This window comes from Pipra filicauda, unplaced genomic scaffold, assembly GCF_003945595.2.
Source record: "Pipra filicauda isolate LSUMZ 115617 unplaced genomic scaffold, ASM394559v2 scaffold84_size4826128_pilon, whole genome shotgun sequence".
Classification (NCBI taxonomy): domain Eukaryota; kingdom Metazoa; phylum Chordata; class Aves; order Passeriformes; family Pipridae; genus Pipra; species Pipra filicauda.
The window spans coordinates 175197-192953 of NW_024105031.1; the positions used below are offsets into that span (position 1 = coordinate 175197).

Sequence of the window (17757 nt, forward strand, 5' to 3'; positions counted from 1 at the left end):
TAGCTAGCACAGGCCCGTGCTGCGACTGAAACAGATTACCCTACATTACACTAGGACCCCTTCCAGCATCCGAAGCAGGCAAGACCATGGGAGCCTTCAGGTAGCTCTCTCTTCCCAATGGCAAGAAGTTTTTGTAGGTCCTCTCCGTATATGTTTGTATGGATTTTTCTGCCTCTGCACTGCTTGACACAGATACGTATTAAGTACTTGCTGGCACTTTTCACGGGGACTAATATGATGTTTGCTCTCTGTCTCTCTCTCTCTCTCTCTCTCTTTCTCTTGCCTTCATCCCAAACATAAGTGACACGAAAAGTTAGCATTAAAAATTACAAGATGCCCAAAGATATTAATGCCTTTATTAAATTGTATACACATCATAAGACATATGAACAGTATGAGACATATGAGGCAACTGACAATATCTTTTATTCTGTTCTATCTACAAGTCTTTGCAGTTCCTTTTCTGAGTCTCAGTTTCCCCACTTTCTACATACCCAACAAACAGCCATTAGCATCTGGTGTATTTTTATTCTGTGGCTGAGAACAAAAAAGTTGTGATAGAAATAGAAAATTCACATGAGGAAATAAATACTAATGCTATTTAACATGCTGAATAAAACCAGAACTTTTTGGAACTCTATGCAATATAGATAGCTGATGTACCAAGATTACACTGTGAGCCTTCCTGAGCTCAGTCAAGGTTTTCCTGGTCTAGTTCGAAAGAGCAAAGCTTCCTTTTTTTCTTATTACTTGTCTTTATTCCCATAAGTATCCAATTAAAATTGCTTGGATCAAGGCTCTGGTTTCTTCACAGTGCCACTGATGGAGAAGCTCTAACTTGCAATTAGGCCTGAAGTGTGGTGGTAAGGACCCACCAAAAAGGGGCCTTGTACATCTCCTGAGAAGCTGTGTGGTAGCAGGAATGTTGCAACATACTATATGTAGCTCCACAGATGAAGGAAAAGAAAGCCCAGGGGTTCAGTCCAGGGGATCAAGAAACCATGTGTCTAATGATGAAGGGGAATATTTTACAGTCAAATGATAGACAGTACATGATCCAGATGATGATGGACAGAACAGGAGAGCAGTGGCTGAAAGGTGATATTGTAGTCATCAGCCTTGCTACCGGAGGTGCTGTGAGCTTGTTTCTTCATTGCCAGTCTTGTTTGCATTAGGCAACACAGCTTTCTGTACTTTAAAAGAAAATATAAGCAGCAATATGGTATCACAAGGTCAGCTGCAATCCTATATGTTATCGGTGGTTATCTGGAAACCACATGAAAGAACAATCTCTTTCCTTACACCAGCTCTGTGCTGCCTTTTTATGTAGCAGCAGCTTGCAGATGAGGAACTGAGAGTGTGTTTATTTTTCTTCCTCTCTGTGCCATTCTTTCATGATTTGCACAGCCTTATGTCTTGAAGAGTAGCTGCTGCGAAGTTGTTCTGTTCCCATGAACAGTTCTGAAGACAATGGAAGTGGAGGTGCCACTGTGGGAAGCTCAGGCATCCCTGCACCTTCTGCAGGTTTTAAAGGAAGTTTCGGACCAACAGCTCAGAAGGCAGAGAAAGAAGTGGTGATGGCTTTCCCTATTTCTTTCATGACTTCTCCAAGCAAGAATGACAGCAGGAAGATGCACCAGGCAAGATGTGGGCCAGATCTACCTAGTGTTTGTCCTAATAACAGCTTATCTCCAAACAGCATAAATAACCTCCTGCTTCAGTGAGAATCCATTCCTTGCAATAGATTAAAAAAAAGTTTTAAGTTAGGCCATTTGCCCTTCTTTGATGGGTGGTATATGGAGCCTTGCAGGTGTAACAACTCCAGCTCCTGCTGACCTGCAGCTGTCCCCAGAGGTGAGGCAGGTGACAGGCGCTGGTGCTGCTGGCGTGGGCAGCCCATGGTTTCTGTAGGTGTGCAGCCTGTGCAGGGACTGCTGCCACAAATTCTTTTCATGGGAGTGGCAGGAAACAGTGTTTCTGTAGCGTGGTGGAAAGCAAACCATTCATTGCCATCAGGGTTTCATCTTCTCGCAAATAAGATCTTTGTTTATAAATGTGGCTTTGTAGTTCTGTGAGAACCGGTAGAGTTCCACTTCCAGGAAAATATTAAAGATTAACCATGAACAAGTAAAAGAGGATGAGACCTTTGTGGTGTCTGCTGAGAGAGAGCGATTATTTTGCCAGAACTGACAAAAATTCCAAGCCCGTGGCCAGTGGATGCTTGGTGCAAACTTCCACTTACTCAAAAACAAGGCACACACCACATAGTTCTTCTCCAAACTTGTCCAGAAATTTGCTTACCCTTCTTTAGTATATAACCCTGGAGATTCTTACCCTGAACCTCCCCTGGACCCCTGCAGCAGACCAAGGGGCAAGGACTTAGATTTGCCGAGATTCAGTGAAACTAGGCAGTAAACTTTATTAATCTTTCCAAGGTAGGAATTAGTATCTGTTCTTCCTCCTTATTCCTTCTCCATCAGCAGCAGCTGCTACAACGTGTATTGCCCTATAAAACACTTTCCGTTCAATGCTGGTGCCCTCAGGTGCCCTTCTCCTCCCCCGTCCTCCCAGATGAACACCTGTGAGAGGCAGATGGTACAGCTAATCCAGAATATATTTCTTGAGTCCATGTAGAGAAGCTGCCAAGCTGCTGATATTTTGGCACCATGCCTTGTGGCATCCATGGCTGGTGAGAGACGCAGATGCTGCCCGAAAATAGCTGAAGAGGAAATTCTCCCAGTGTCTCTGGAGGTCCGGGGAAGGCGGCGGCTGCTGCAGGGTTCATGGGTAGACATCCCATCAGCACCCTTGCAGGGAATGCCTCGTGAGCAGAGCTTCCTCGCTCATGTCTTAATCAGCCTTTCCTCCAGCTCTGTTTCAATGGGCTCCATGGGCACTGCCTTGCCTTCTCGCAGTGAAGGGTGAGAAGCCATTTTTGGCTGGATGTGGCCTGGCAAAAGGAGGAAATGTGTTTGTAGAGAGCTGGGAGCTGTTGTTTCTGCCTGCAGACTTCATGCACACTCAGAGACTGCAGCAGCAGACATCTCTGTTCACTTGTTTTCATAAAAGATAAGCATTGGCACATATTTATGTCTGCCAGGCATATATAATAAGCAACCTCTTCACCACTGAGCTTTGTCAGAGCAGTTGCAGAGAGCCATACAGGTGAGTGAGGACAACCCCACTCCACTCTGCATCCCTCAGCAGCCAGCACCCCCAGCCCTCTGAGCTGCAGCAACAGGGTCCCCAGGACAAACCACTACCATCAGTGGCTCAGCTCCTTCTTGAAAGAAAGTGGTTTTCCAACATGTGACCGTGCCTGGGAAGTAGCCTGGTTCCCTCATGATGAAATGAACTCTGAGGTAGGAGCCATGCCCAGGCACAGCCACAGCAGTCCCCCTAAAATTCAGATATTCATCAGGGCCTATTACAACTGAAGCTGGAGCCCAGCAGTCATGAGGAAAAAGAACTGAAACCAGCTCACCAGCACATAATACCAATAACAAATACCAAAGAATCAACACACTGTGCTCTTTCTATTGTGTGGGGCTTCAGGACAGCATAGATCCGTGCACTACCTGGTTGGTTTTGAAACGAGTGTTCTTATTGCCCCAGGTCTGCCAAACACTTTACAGACCTGAAGGAGAGCATAGTCCTTGCCTGAAGGGGCTGATGGTCAGTGGCAGACTAGCAGTGAGGAAAAGAAACAAATAAGATGAAAAAGGCATGTCAGTATTGGAAAATGTGTGGTTTGCCTGAGTATATTTTGAGAAGCTGGAGGAAATGTGGGAAACATTAATTTTACTTCCACTATTTATTCTTCATAAGTTCTATAGCCTTCAGATCTCTAATTCAGGGTCTAATGTTCTTTGTTTCCACTACTCAGTCCTTTTATGCACATATTTTGCAGGAAAATAACTCTTGTTCCTTGCCCCCTCTTCCTCCTCTCCCCAAAACAGAACACTACTACTCCTTAAAAACATGGGGGTACATAACCCCACAGGGATCAAATAGGCTTAACCCAATTTAGGTGCCTAAACACCTTTGAGGATCTAGGCTTTAATCAGCTCATTTAATGAGCTCCTGTGGTCAAAATGCACAAACAAGGTCTTAAAGCCAGTGGCTCTGGGACCCAGTGCAGAAAAGGTTCTCCAAATGCAAGGAGAGCACACCAAGGCAGTCAGGGAAAGTCCCAGAAAGCAGTGCCGAGATGGATGCACTTCCCAGGCAGAAACACTGTCTCTGTATCAGATGATGTAGTAGTGATCAAAAAACAGCCATGCAGTATTTGCTGCAGACCTGCTTTCTGCACCCCCTGTAAGGCAGTCCTCCCTTCTGTTTTCAGAAGGAACCTAATTTCTTGCTGGTGATCCAGAAGCAGGAAGGCACCATGGAGAATTTTGGCTGTGCCTGCCAACACAGTTTTGGGGGAAACCCTTCTTCACATTAAAGGACACAAGTAACAAACCAACTAACTTCAGCCACAAGCAACTTAGCATAGAGACTTGAAACTCACAGCTGTGGCTGCTCTTGTTGCCTTACCACAGAATGGAAAAGAAGCTCCCTCTTAAAAACAGGCAAGCACAGAGCTTGCACACCAAACCCACTCTACTACAGAATATAACTCCACTAGGTAATGTATGAACAGAAAATAAAAGAAAAAAGAAGAAAAAAAAGGGATGCCTTTTGTCTGGAGAAGTTTAAAAGAAGAATAGATGGTACTATAAGCAGCAAGAAGCGGTATTGGTGGTGCAGCAGCTCAATCATAAACAAGTCTGGGCTGTGGGTTTTGGTAAAATGTCATAAGAAGAGACCTTCCAGGGAAAAAATTTGGCAGGAAAATTGCAAAATTGCTTTTTCAGTAGTTTATGGGCAACCTGTAGGTAAGAGGATGTAGATGATGAGGGCTAAACAGTGCTATACACTATGCATGGTGGCAGTGACAACCTCAAGGCTCAGTGAGGGCTCTACTCTCCTGAGCACAAGGACACAGACGGGCATGGCAGCACCCAGCCTCTCCAGGAAGTCACTTATCTGCAACCTTGCTCAGGAGGTCTGACACAACCACACACGATTCATGCTTAGGTTGCTTTGTTGAAATGCAAACAGGTGTTATAAAAATACAAGATAGTCCTCTATGGCTTTCACAGAAGACATTGGCTTTGATTACGTAAGAAATCAAAATTTTACATTATTCAGAATCTTTCACTGCCTCTGAATTAGCTTGATGGAGCTCAGAAGCCTTTTCTAACAGTGGTATGGGGCTGGGAAACTGCGGGTCCATGACTTTAAATAGTTCTGGACCATGATGACATTTTTCCCTGTGAGTTTACCTAGGAAAAGCCATTTCTTGGTATTATTACATAGAAGGGACCACTGATAGTTATGTATGTGACAGTGGAAAATGAAGAGATGAAGTAACAATGTCTAATGTGGGAGCTGATTTCCACAATAATCAAGATAAATGACAGTAATAATAATTATCCATGGTGAGTCAAACTCCTGCATTAACTTTCTCAAAGCAATATTAAACAAGCTGGAGATATGAATGGAGGTAAAGCATCAGGTCCACGGCTGGCAGAGGGGTCTGGTGCTCCTCAGGAAGGACTGGGCTCTAGAAACTGTTTTGTAAGGATTGCAGCAGTACATGACTCAACAGAGTCCCTCTGTCTAACCACAGTATAACCCTTCAGCGTTGCCTGCTGCACCTAAACACACTTCACTTTAACTCACTACTGGGCACAGTTCACCTCTTTTGGTGTTTATCATGCAGCAATGGCCCTGGATATTACAGCAGTGTCTGCATATACATTAGAAGGGGCAGAGGAAGTAGGGGTAACCACTGCTCTACCAACAGCAGTTCTTGGAGGAGCTGACACTTCTGTAATATGCAAGTGACAGTCGCCAGGCCCAGGGCTGTGCTGGGTTTTGGCAGCAGGCCTCCTTCAAGGCAGCTGATTTAGAAATCCTTGTGTATTTCTTAGGTTGCTCTCCATTCAAGTCAGTGCACCAGCACTCACTCCAGCTCTTCTCTTGCCCTAAATGATGCAAGGATGCTTTGACCAACAGATTTGGAAAAGAGTAAATGGCAGCAAGCACCTTTCCCTATGGAAGCATCACTACACCTGACAGTACTCCAGGCTACCACTCTGTCAAGGTCCTGCTCATTTCCAGCCTTCTAGCCCAATCCTCAAGCCTTCTGACACAGCAGCTTGGATGAGAACCATCTGTTTCTTAAGATGCAGCCAAATCCTGCTGGACAGCCTAACCCTCTGCTTGCAGGGGTGGCAGGATTTCTGAAATTACAAACATACCTGAAGACTAGTTGGGCACTTCTACAAATTCTGCAAAGTATTGGTGCAGAAGTAATGCTGAACTCTTGAAATCAAGGAGACCTGAGGACTTAGCCTGAAAAACTATTTTTAGAGTGGAGATTTCTCAAAAATATATCCTGTCTGCCTTTTCAGGAGACTAACCTCCTTTCAAGATCACCCTCCATGGTTTCTATATCGTTCTACCAGTGCTCAGAGTGTTATGTAAATGTCACAGCATTTACAGTGAAAAGAGGCATTAGTGCAAATCATAATCAGGTCTGAGGATTCAAATCCTCCCTCCACAGGTATGTCGCTGTGACCCTGGCTCCAGGGGGGCACTGCTCCAAGCATAAAATGGGGAGTTCTCTGACCTGTCAGGGTCAAGATGGGTTAGAAATTCAATTCAAGCCCCACACAGCTGCACTGTAACCAGCATAGGAATCCTCGCATCTGTATTCATCTTTTAGGTTAGCTTTCACTGTTATTAATTTCCTTTTATAGTATCAATTTCATGTTTACCAGCACCAGATTCTGAGCTGATGTAGATCAGCAATGATCCATTTCTGTTAAGTGAGTGGCATTATTTTGCAGCCATCGAGGGGATGGCCCCTAGCTATTAATTTTTCTTTGCTCCTCTCTCTTGACAGGAATAATCTCTTTTAGAATTTGAGACTAAATAAAGAATCACCCCTTGGATAGCCGAGTCCCATAATTCCCTCCTGGCTTCCACCTTTGCTTGCTGCCAGTGGAAATGAAGAGTGCTGAGCACCTGACAGGATCAGGCCCTCGAGTGGCTCAGTGGCTGTGCCATCCTTCTAATTCTGGGGTAATGATAATAACTGGGCTTGCACTGAGTGTTGACATATATTTATTAATTGCAAGGTGCGGCTGGCTTTGCACTTTGCTAAGACAAACACTCGCAGAACAATGTGCACAGAGGAGGCTGGAAGCCATCCAGCCATGTGTCAGCAGCAGCTGAGAGGGGAGGAAATTGCTAACTGTCCTGCACAAGGAGACAGGGTGCTGAAAATCCATCTGAAGATAGAAAGATCTCCTTTTCTTGAGTTCAGTTTTCCTTTTGGAGAAACCTTTCCTGTTTCATCAGAAAGCCCCTGACCTTGCCTTGGCCCCAGTGGCTTGTGACACAAGACCAAGATGACACAATTGGAGCCAGGCTTCGTGCCAGGGCTGGCAGTGATTTAGTGATGTTCCTAGAGAGCAGGGGGAGGAAGGCCCTGGCCCATGAGCTGAAGGTTATTTGAACAGAGTCATATATTTAAGGTAGGAATCACATGAATCCCAGCACAGTAGGAAGGGAAGGGAATCCTACCTGCCAACCTGTAAAGTGGCTTATCCTTACAGAGATAAACTGCTGGATGCTCAAGGGAGAAACCAGCAACGGAACTGGGACAGAGAAGACTTTTCATTCTTACTTTTGGTACTAAAACAGTAAGTAACAAGTGACTGCACTGTATTTATTTACTACCCTGTAAATGGAGCCCAGTGACTCACTTCTTTTAGTGCTTTTCTTTATCAGTGATGAAATTACTCTCTCTTGAGAGCAACTACTTTCCTTCCTCTTCCTTCAGCCTGAGGATTTACATACAGCAATACCAGATAAGTGAAGCCAGTGCAAGACAGCTCGCTGAGTTCATCCCTCAGCTTCAGTTGAGTTATGTCTGGCAAAACTGCAACTAGCTTGGATGTGTCTATAGGCTCTTCCTCATTGTGTCTCTGCTTGCTGTGTCACACAGCTCAGAGCACTTCGAAGCTGTGCTAACTTGTGTCACTTAGAGAGATTTTCAAAGCCCCCTTAACTTATCTGCCCTGTCATCGCTGTGACCAGCCTGCCACTAATCGGGATGTTCAAGAAATATCAGCCAGTTACTCACAGTTTTCTGAATCAGTGAAGAGGAGAAACTTCCTTTCTCATTTTAAGTAGTTTCTATATATCTAGAGATGTCTTACAGAAACAGAAACTATACCTGATAAAATGCCAGCATTAATCCATTTGATGTATTTAAGTGCGGCTGTTTAACAGCAACATATCAAGTTAATGTGATACTGATGGAACAAGAAATGGCATCAGAGGGTTTCAAAAGATTTCTTATCACAAAGAAAAAAAAAGGATTTTGACTTCCCATTTCATTTGTCTGTGAATGAGAACACCTTTGCTATTTACATTATTTACTGTTTACTGTAGTAGAGTCACTACTAAAAATCAAAGTGATTTGCAGAACCCTGCCAGTTCTTTTTATATCTCCTTTGCTGACTCAATAAACATCTGACACTCCAGTACTGTAGCTAAGTGTACTGATTCTGCCCTCATGGAAAACATCTTTTTTAGAGAATTGTTCTGTTTCTGCTTAAAAATGTGATTTGTCTGGTGAAGCATTTGTAAAAGCTTTCCCCCCCCAGTGTTGCTGTGGCAATTGTAAGCAGTTAGGCAGGCACAGTAACTTGAGAAGCTATGTGAAATCTTCTGATATGCAAATACACTGCTGTATACATGGCAAAGAAGGGGTTTGGGTACACTAACATGGAACAGAGTTACGCTAACAAACAATTCCTTTATATGCTGTTTTGAAATAAAACTTCATCCTGAAAAATGATGTGAAGTAAATATTCCACAAAGCCTGTGGTTGTAGGGAAATGGTTCTGAGTTCAGACCAGTTCTGCTTCAGACTGGTTCTGTTTCTCCTGATGCAGTCACCTTTAAATGAAATAGAGCAGGATTGAAGCCAGGAACAGGATTGGGCCTGAGGAAGGTGCAGCAAGGGAAGACATTCTGGTAGCAGCTGACAAGGACAGGGCATTTCATGTCTCAACCATCACCTGGCAGAATTGAACAGGATGGATGTCCCTATGGGAAAAGGTGGCCTTCCAGTTTGAAGAGAACACGTTACATCTGGTCTGTATCTGCTCTTGGATCCAAATCCAGGCAGAGAAGAGACAATAGGAAACAGCCTAACGCAGCTCCACTATGGTGTTCCTGGATGCCAGCCATAGTTGAATCTTCCAGGTAAGTATGGAACACAAAGGAATTTATGAGCACATAAATCATAGGGGCTGAAGGTGGGAAAGACACTGGAGGACTAGTCAATGCAGGCCTGCTTTCTACAGGGAATTTCCCAGTTGACAGTTTTAAGAATTTAAAACAATAGAGCTTTAACTTTCCTCTGAGAGTAATTTAAAGTGGTTAGGCACCTATCTGAACCTTTTAGCATCTCGGTGTGTTTCATGGGATTAGCCCTGTACAGGTTCCTAGCAGCTCTTGATGCAGGCCTTTAGATTCAGATTTCTCTTTTGCCATTTATTCCAGACATTCTATAACAAAGGAAACTCAGAAGTGGAGGTAGTCACTTCAGGCTTTCCTACACTGTGGGTTTCCCCATATTTCCTCCCATGGAAACTGTATCACAGGAAGAGTGGCTGTGAAAAGCTCCCTGGGTGAACAATCTGGGTTACAGTGAACTGGGAAAATGCATTAAAAAGGAACAAGGAATCCTGCATGTAACCTGTTGTGGGATGGTTGCAATGTGTTGCAGTTCCACTCTAACATACAGCAGTATGTTGTCTGTACAGTAGGTCCCTAAGATTTCAGCCACTTTCACAAATTGTTCCTAGAAACTAGTCTGAGTTTCAGTAAGGCAGATCACACCTTCTAAAGGCTTTGCTGGTCTGGACTAGGGCAGGCTGTGCATCATAAGCCACTCTACAACAGATTTCTGAAGAAGGAAGAAAGAGCACACAGAAAGATTCAGGAAACCGCCTCTGCCCCTGATATCTGAGATTAAGGCTGGTAAAACAGGAACAGAGACCTGTGCTTAAATTCCACTTTATATTCTCTGTAAAGATGAACAGTCTGTTGGCATTTTGCAATGACTGTGAAGAATTTTAGTGGTTAATTATATCCTCTGTTTCTTGCCTCACTATCTCTGTGCACATTCACATGAGTCCTAAAAGGAGTTTACTGTTCAAATGCCTAGGCTCTGGGCCAGCAGCAGTGCCTAAATAGAATACTGTGAAATATCTCCTCATGTGCCATGATAAAATGCTTGGGGACATACTATAAAGAACTTTGAGTACATCTGCAAAGTCATGAAATGTTATGTCATCAGTGCTACGAGAACCACAAGGTTATGATCTCAGAGCACTCTCTCAGCCAAAGTAAAAGAGTAACAAATCTAAACGGCGTCCAGCATTCAAGGACTTGTCACCATGGTGACACTTTCCAACTGGGTGTGCCAAGGGTGGGACAGAGGTGGTTGGCTAAAATGTGCAGGTTACTGCAGTGGGAAAAGTGGGGCAGTAACATAATGGGCATAGAGGAAGGAAAGGGCGAAAAGCAGGTGCCAGCAGTTGTGGCATGGCAGTGGGAAGCCAACAGAAGATTCCCAAGGCATTGATGTGCTTATGAGCTTAACGATTTCCTCTTGCCCTAGGTTGGTCACTCACGGTCAGTGTGTGAAAGGGGAAGATGGCGATGTGCCACTGTGGTGTGTCAAGTGAGAGTCAGGAAGGGGAGGAGAAGGGGGGTTCGGGATGGGTGATAGTTTAGCCACAGCTGGAGGAAGATGGTTTCTGTTAGCTTATGGCTTGTTTGAATAGATCACCATTCTTCACCTTCTTTTTCACATCAGTCTCATCACTGTTCAATTAAAATGCTAGTAAAATGTAAAGAGGGACAGACACTTTCTACTGAGGACCCTTGCCCTGGACAGACAGTCTGTCCCGTCCATGCATCTTTCTCTCCTATGTTACGGGGGAATCTTTGCTTGCAAGCAGAGATGCTCTTGGGGCCCAGCCACTGAGACAGTTCCCTGAGACCCCGTCCAGGTGAGGGGAGAAGGGCAATACACTTAGCTAAGATAGAAAGCAGTAAACACATCCAATGCTGAAATAGAAGAAGAAAGGGGCTTACCTCCTAGCTTCCCCCGGTATACTAGAATTTTATGGTTAGGTCCTACCAGACATCATGCCAGTCCCAAAGTATTCAGTAGGCTTGACTAACCTGGGGCAATCACAGTAAAACATAGTTGAGTAGGAATGATCCATGACGCAACCCTCTCTTACCCATTAGAATTTGGGAGCACAAACCCTGCCAGAATCTGATTTCTTTCTTTACAAAGCACTTCAGCTCCAAGCTTTTGATTGAGAGTTACAAGGTGCCCTGACATGTTCTTGCTCCAGCAATTCATTATCCATATCTTTTTGCAACTATTGCCATATTGCAGTATTTCTTCAGGGCTTCCTGGCTCTCCCTAGGAGACAGGGAGACGCAGGATCAGCACTGGGGCAGTCCATCAGGCAGTGCAGTCATGTCCACAGTAGAGCTTTGCTGCTGATTCCAGCAGTTTGCAGTTGTGAGTGAACTGCATTTGAGTGCAAGCTGGCACTGAAACACAGACTTGGCCATCTGGCCAACATGATTGCAAATGGTTGAAGGATGTGCAGGTACTGATCAGTTTTGGCATGGTACAAAACAGAGCGGGAGGATGACTGGAGGCCAGTCAAACCAGCAGAGAAGCACTGATCCTCACGCACAGTGCGCTATGAGAGGGCAGAGCAGACTGTCTCCAACGTTCACACCCACTGGAAATTGTGCTGTGTGGGTTCAGGGCATTTCAGTGAGGACATAGCTGGGCTTGCTGGGAATCTTGAGCCAACAGGCTCTGAGAGTAATAATGAGTGTGTTAGGTGGGAGGCATGGGTTTAATTTCTGTGAGGTTCCTGGGATCAGCTCCTTCCTCTTGGCCTTTTGCCCTCCTCCCTGGCACTGGGATGTAAGTCCTCTGGAGCAAGGTCTGTCCCTTCAAATGGGTGTGGACACAGAGGGTCGAAGATCTGGTTTGGGTAACTTCATCTGCACACAAGTAAAGTTCAAATATTTATAGTGAGGTCCTCCCTTGCTTAATTGTCAACCTGTACTATCCCCCCTGCCTGTGTCACAGTGGCAGAGAAATACGTGGCAGGAAGGGGTTAACTTGCTGCGGGGGGCCAGGGTGGTTTGCAGGCAGAAGGGAGGAGCAGGATAGTATTTCTATATTAACATGCAGCTGGTTAATGCAGCTGAATAGCCCTGGCTCAGCTGTTACCTTTCTCAAAGCCAATGGCAAATGATGAAAAACCGTGGTAATATCTATTAAAAGTTTGTGGAAGGGGCCTGCTCAGTGGGAGCTTTTCCATCTCACATACAAGTGATGATTTAGAACAGAGAAAGATCCCCTCGAGGGGATTTTATGAACCATGCAATGCTAATTAACTCCATTGTTGTATTTTGTTTTGAACATAAGAGTCCCTCTGGGATTGCAGCACTCTTTCCTCCTGCAATAGATTTCCATTTTGCACCACTGCATAAAATCTCCTCCACATCCCATCAGCAAAAGGGATTAACAATAGGGAGAAGCATATGTGCATACTTTTATGGGGTTCTAGGGAGGAATGTCTCTCCCTTCACCTCCTAGATGCATTCTCAATAGGGGCCATTCTGTACATCCTTGCTTTTGCTGTTTCTTTAACCTTGAATTAAAAACAAGTGTACATCAAACACTTGGCAGCATCTCCCTTTGATCTTCAGCATATTCAAACCACTTCTGAACACACTGTGCTGGAGTTTGTTTTAGCAGTTGAGCTGTTTGGGCAGAAATGCAAAAGGAAAGGAAAAAAAAAGAAAACCAAAACCCAACCTCGCCAAAAAACCAACAAAAGCCATCAACACCAGAAGTGGAAGCACTGATGAATGACCGATTTGCTCATCTACAGTATATCCCGAAAGGAAAGCAAGAGAATGAAAGCTCTCATCTGTTTGAAGCCCTTACTGGCTCGTGCCAGCAATGTTCAGAAGAAACTTGACTCCCTCTGTGCTGGATCAGCTCTTCGTTTTCTGGGCTTCTGGTGTTCCACTTCAGTTTGCCCAGACGCTCCCCTCTCTGCTCACTCATTTTGTATTCAGCAAAATGGATCCTGACTGGCCTGGTGCTCTGGCTATCATGATTTAGCATTAACTTCAGTGAAGGACAAGAGCAAGAACTTTCAGATGAATCAAATGGCTTCTTCTTATTCTTTAGCTTCAGTTTCTGGCCTCCCTCAATTCTGAGAAAGCCCAGATCTCCATGGAGTGTCTTGGATATTCTCTTCACTGCCTGAAGTTTCAGCTCTGCACAGGCCAAAATTCACAGTGTGTTGATACCTGCTTTAGGCAATTCAGTTGTTTCATGGTAAGAAATATTTAGCAAGCTGTCCCAAGGGAGTGGCTAGTGCACTGGAGTCTGATTCATGACTTCTGGATGATACTGGAACCACATTGGGAGCCACTTGCCACCAGCTGTAAAGGGAATTCTGCATGAGCTTGACCAACAGGAGCAGGGATTTGCAAATAAGAGACTTTTTCATTTACCTTGTAACACTGTAAATTCTTATGTCTTGATTGCTAATTCATTCTGGAATATAATTATGATCAGACCAATTTCTGAGTCCTCTGAATGAACAACTGGAAAGACAGTTAACATCTTCAGGAGTGTAAATAACACAAGCCATAGAGTAATGCTGCCTTTGCATTTAGGCCCCTGAGGTCATGACTGCTGCCTCCAGACCCAGGCAGAGCTGCTGTCAATTGGAGACACTGCAGCTCATGAGAGACCCTACCCTCCTATCACATCTTCAGTCAGCTAAGCAGAATACTGAATATATTAAACAGCTTTATCAGGGATCCAGTGGGGATGTTCATTGAGGCAACAGCCTCTGTGGCATTGGCACTAGACTGATGAAGGAAAATTATTCATGTAAAGCTTTCTATTCTCCCCACAACATCCTTCACTTTCTTCAAGCTCCTCTTTTCCTTTTCGAAAGGAGGAGAAACAATTAAAAAATGTCCATACTAGTTCTACCCCAAACCTTCCGGCAGCACCATGGCTGGATGGGTTTTCCCTTGGAGTATTGCATTCAGTGATCCCAGCAGGGGTGTTCCTGAGCACCTTCTCGTTCAAACATTATGACATTGTCTTATGCTGTAGGGTCTTGAGGACAATTACTACAACAGTTGTAGTTGTCTATTGCAACAGTGGTCTGCAGAGCATGCTAGTTATGTAAGACAACATATTGATATGACATTGTCATTCTTTCTGAAAATGCTGCTAAATCTTTTCTGCTGAGTGTCACAGGTCCATGTAAATACCTATTTTTCTTCTTTTCTTTGCAGTCCTTTATAGCAATTGACAGAATCAAAAAGGCAAAACTGAAGGGGAGGGACTTTCCATTCTAAAATCTTTAGCTTACCTCAAACACACATAATATCGTAGTGACCTCAGCATCTTCTCACTCACGTCTATATAAAATAACCAGAGCAACTCCATAGGTTTACCCCACTCAACATCCAGAGAAGGAAGAGTAAGAGCTATCCCATTTTTGAGAAGCATTTCCAGTGCAGTGTTCTCATCAGGAGCAAATTTGTCAAATCCTGTTGCTTTTTTTACCTTTTAATTTATCCTAAAAGGGAAAATTTCTGTGAACAGAACAATTGCACAAGTCTTTTTTTTTTTATAGACCTCTCTGTAAGTCAGTCTTCCTTTAGCACTTGCTGACCATTGGCTTGTTAATGTGCAGGTGGGGAGAGCAGTGAAGACTTTGCCAGCGTGGTCCTTGTCACACGGGCCAGGATCACTCCCAGGATCCCCACCCTTGTGCAGCTCAACACATTGGTCCTTTATTGAATTGCTGCAGGTAACCATCACCCTGAGCAGCTCAGGCTTGTTTCCAAAAGCTAAGCAATAGTTGCCTGATGATTGTGTGATAGGGACACCAAACGCGAGACAGTGAGCCCCCTGTTGACTGCTGAGATCACAGAGGGACACAGTGCAGCAAAGCCTTTCTGCAGATATAAAGAACATATTTTGGTTGATGCCACTCCTGTTCCTGGCACCACAGAGGCATCGCACCCCTCGCCTCTCTCTCCCAGGCTAAGTATAGAACACACTTGAACTCCCCAAAGTTTCATTCCCACTTGGAGTTTTGCAGCTCAACTCTCTCCGAGTAAGCTCATTTGCATGCTCAGCCCAGGGAGGCCCACCAGCTCCTCTGAGGCTCTGCAAGGGGCCACACATCCCTAGTGTGCCACCACAGCTGGGCCTGCCCACCTTTGGTTTCCTTGCTTCAGCAGCAGCGTGGTGATATTTTTGTAGTTTCCACGATATGGACGCTTAATGCCAATGTCTGTTTGTTCTCTGTAACCTATGATTTTCCACACCCTGCTAGAACAAGTGAGAAGCAACTCTACTGCTATTTAAGCAGCTTTTACGTACTGTTAGGAAGAAGCCGGATACACACAAGGGGGGCATAAAGAAGGGTAGAACTTCTTTCACATCTCCCGTGCTTTCTTTCCAGCCAGTTTCTGAGCTTTGCATTTCCACGTGAACATTTTCCCCTGTCAGACAGAAGGGTAGGTAACCCTGTTCATCACAACGAGCACAGGGTACTTGCAAATATTATTTTAGCTTGTTCCTGCTCTTCCCTGTCTTGCCCTAATATTTGCAGTAGATAATTTCTAAAGCCTAAATAACTTAGGCTTGTGATTGAATATGCTTTTCCTGAGCTAAATTCCACCCTGTTCTGTTCCAAAGTAATTGCTTCGTCTCAGTGGCTCTTCTTAAATCCTCAGGAGAAGAGGGCAGAGGTTCAACCTCCGAGTCTCACAGCCGAAACATACAGCTCAGCAGTCACCCCCATGTGCCTGGGGGCTCTGGGGGCTCCTGTATCACACCCCAATACATCCCTCTGCCTTCCTCTATCACTCTCCACTCCACTGTCATGAATCAAGCCCAGTCTTTTTTTCCCCGCAGAATAGGGGTGCCCTGCTTTGGTGTGGCAGACCCTCCAGGTCAGGTCCCTGAAGTGCCCAAAGTCTCCCACTCAGCTGCCAGCTGCATGACAGGAGGCAGAGGCTGGTGTCAAGCCAGGATGCATTTCAAAGCCAAAGACCCCTTGTTTTAAGTCTGTTGCAAGCTTTGTGCAACAACCTTTCTCCCAGAAGTCTGGCGATAAAGCTTTTAAAATTAATTTGCATAATTGGATCTTTAATTCTTTTTAAATGGAAACCAAAATGGCACTATTCTTAACAAAAAAGACTTTCACAAAAGCCAAAGGATTGGTTGCAAGGTGGAGAAGTGTCACTGAGCTGAAACTAAGCCCAGATAAAAGATAATTAGGCAGACTGAACCAAATTCTGATTGTAGACAGAGAGGAAAATCTGAGGTAACAGCACAGACTTCAGTAAAATTACTTCACGCTCATGTCAGCATAACTGAGCCTTGGTCTGCAGTAACTACTTTAACTTTTCAGCTCTGTGGTTAATTAGCAACTCTTTTCATTTATGTGGGGGTTTCCTCATTCAAAAATTTATTAGATTAATAAACACTCCAGATATTTTTGTAACAGTGCGACAAATGTTCCATTTGTGCGAAAGACCAAGACATCATTTGAAGCAATCTGACTGCCATCATTTAATTCAGCAGAAATTTTGGCCTACTGAGATACTATTAGGAGAGCTGTACATAGAAAACCAGATAGAGTTCAGTTAGTAAAAAGCCATTCTCATGTGCTTGTAAATGAAAAGCAACATTTCTAATGCAGTACAATGTATTTTACCTCCCATCCCTCCCTGAATTACATGTGCAGCTGTATATGGTGTTTTTACCTTAAAATAAAATTAAAAAAAAGCAATTTTAGTACATATAATCCATCACACTTGTTTCTAAAGAGCTTTTTATGTTGTTAAAAATATCCCAATGGCAAGGTACAAACCTGTTCTACAAGAGAGCTCAGTTTTCTCCCCCCGCTTGCAACAATTCAGTCTTTAATCAAATATAAAGAAACTCCATTGGTGTCCTCTACTCACCAGTGCTATTAGTTACCCAAAGCCTGAATGCCAGCTAAAGGCACATGGCCATAACCTCCTTAGCCTTCGCTTTAAAACAGCAGTGAATCTGAAGCACTGGGGCTGCAGCAAGCTGGCAGAATGCAAATAGAAGGTTTCTGTGACTCGTCAGTCCTCCTGGGTGCTCCATCACTGCTTGTGTCATGGAAACACAGTCTGGGCAGCAGGAACATGCAGGAAGCACACAGCTAAATTCTGTTCATGGGTGAGGCAGTGTAAATCCAGAACAACACCACAGAGCCACCAGACTTAACTGGGATTTTTATCTGGGCAACTAAAATGCCTGAAGAAGTAAGGCATAGCTGTGGACACTGCCAGAAATAAAGCTGAGCTGTCAAGGTCAGTGGCAAGCACGGCTGCTTAGATCAATTTTAAATAGTTTACAGCTTTCACAGATATCAGTATTGCCCCCCCCCCCCCTTTTGTTTTTTTTTGGAGGCAGGGGTGCTTCTTCAAAAATCCTTGTAAGAATAAAAACAGTGCTGCTATAAATTAAAAAACCCTCATGAAATA

The 17757-nt window shown here is 44.3% G+C and overlaps 1 long non-coding RNA gene across 1 annotated transcript; it reads right to left on the bottom strand.

Moving 5' to 3' along the window:
• Positions 1-2869: 2869 nt before the first annotated feature.
• On the bottom strand, positions 2870-17249 carry LOC114000522. Its single transcript, XR_003545239.2, has 3 exons — positions 17206-17249; positions 11239-11328; positions 2870-2950 (listed from the first exon to the last, which is right to left on the bottom strand). It is a non-coding gene; the product is annotated as an uncharacterized LOC114000522 (long non-coding RNA).
• Between the last annotated feature and the right edge of the window lie 508 nt (positions 17250-17757).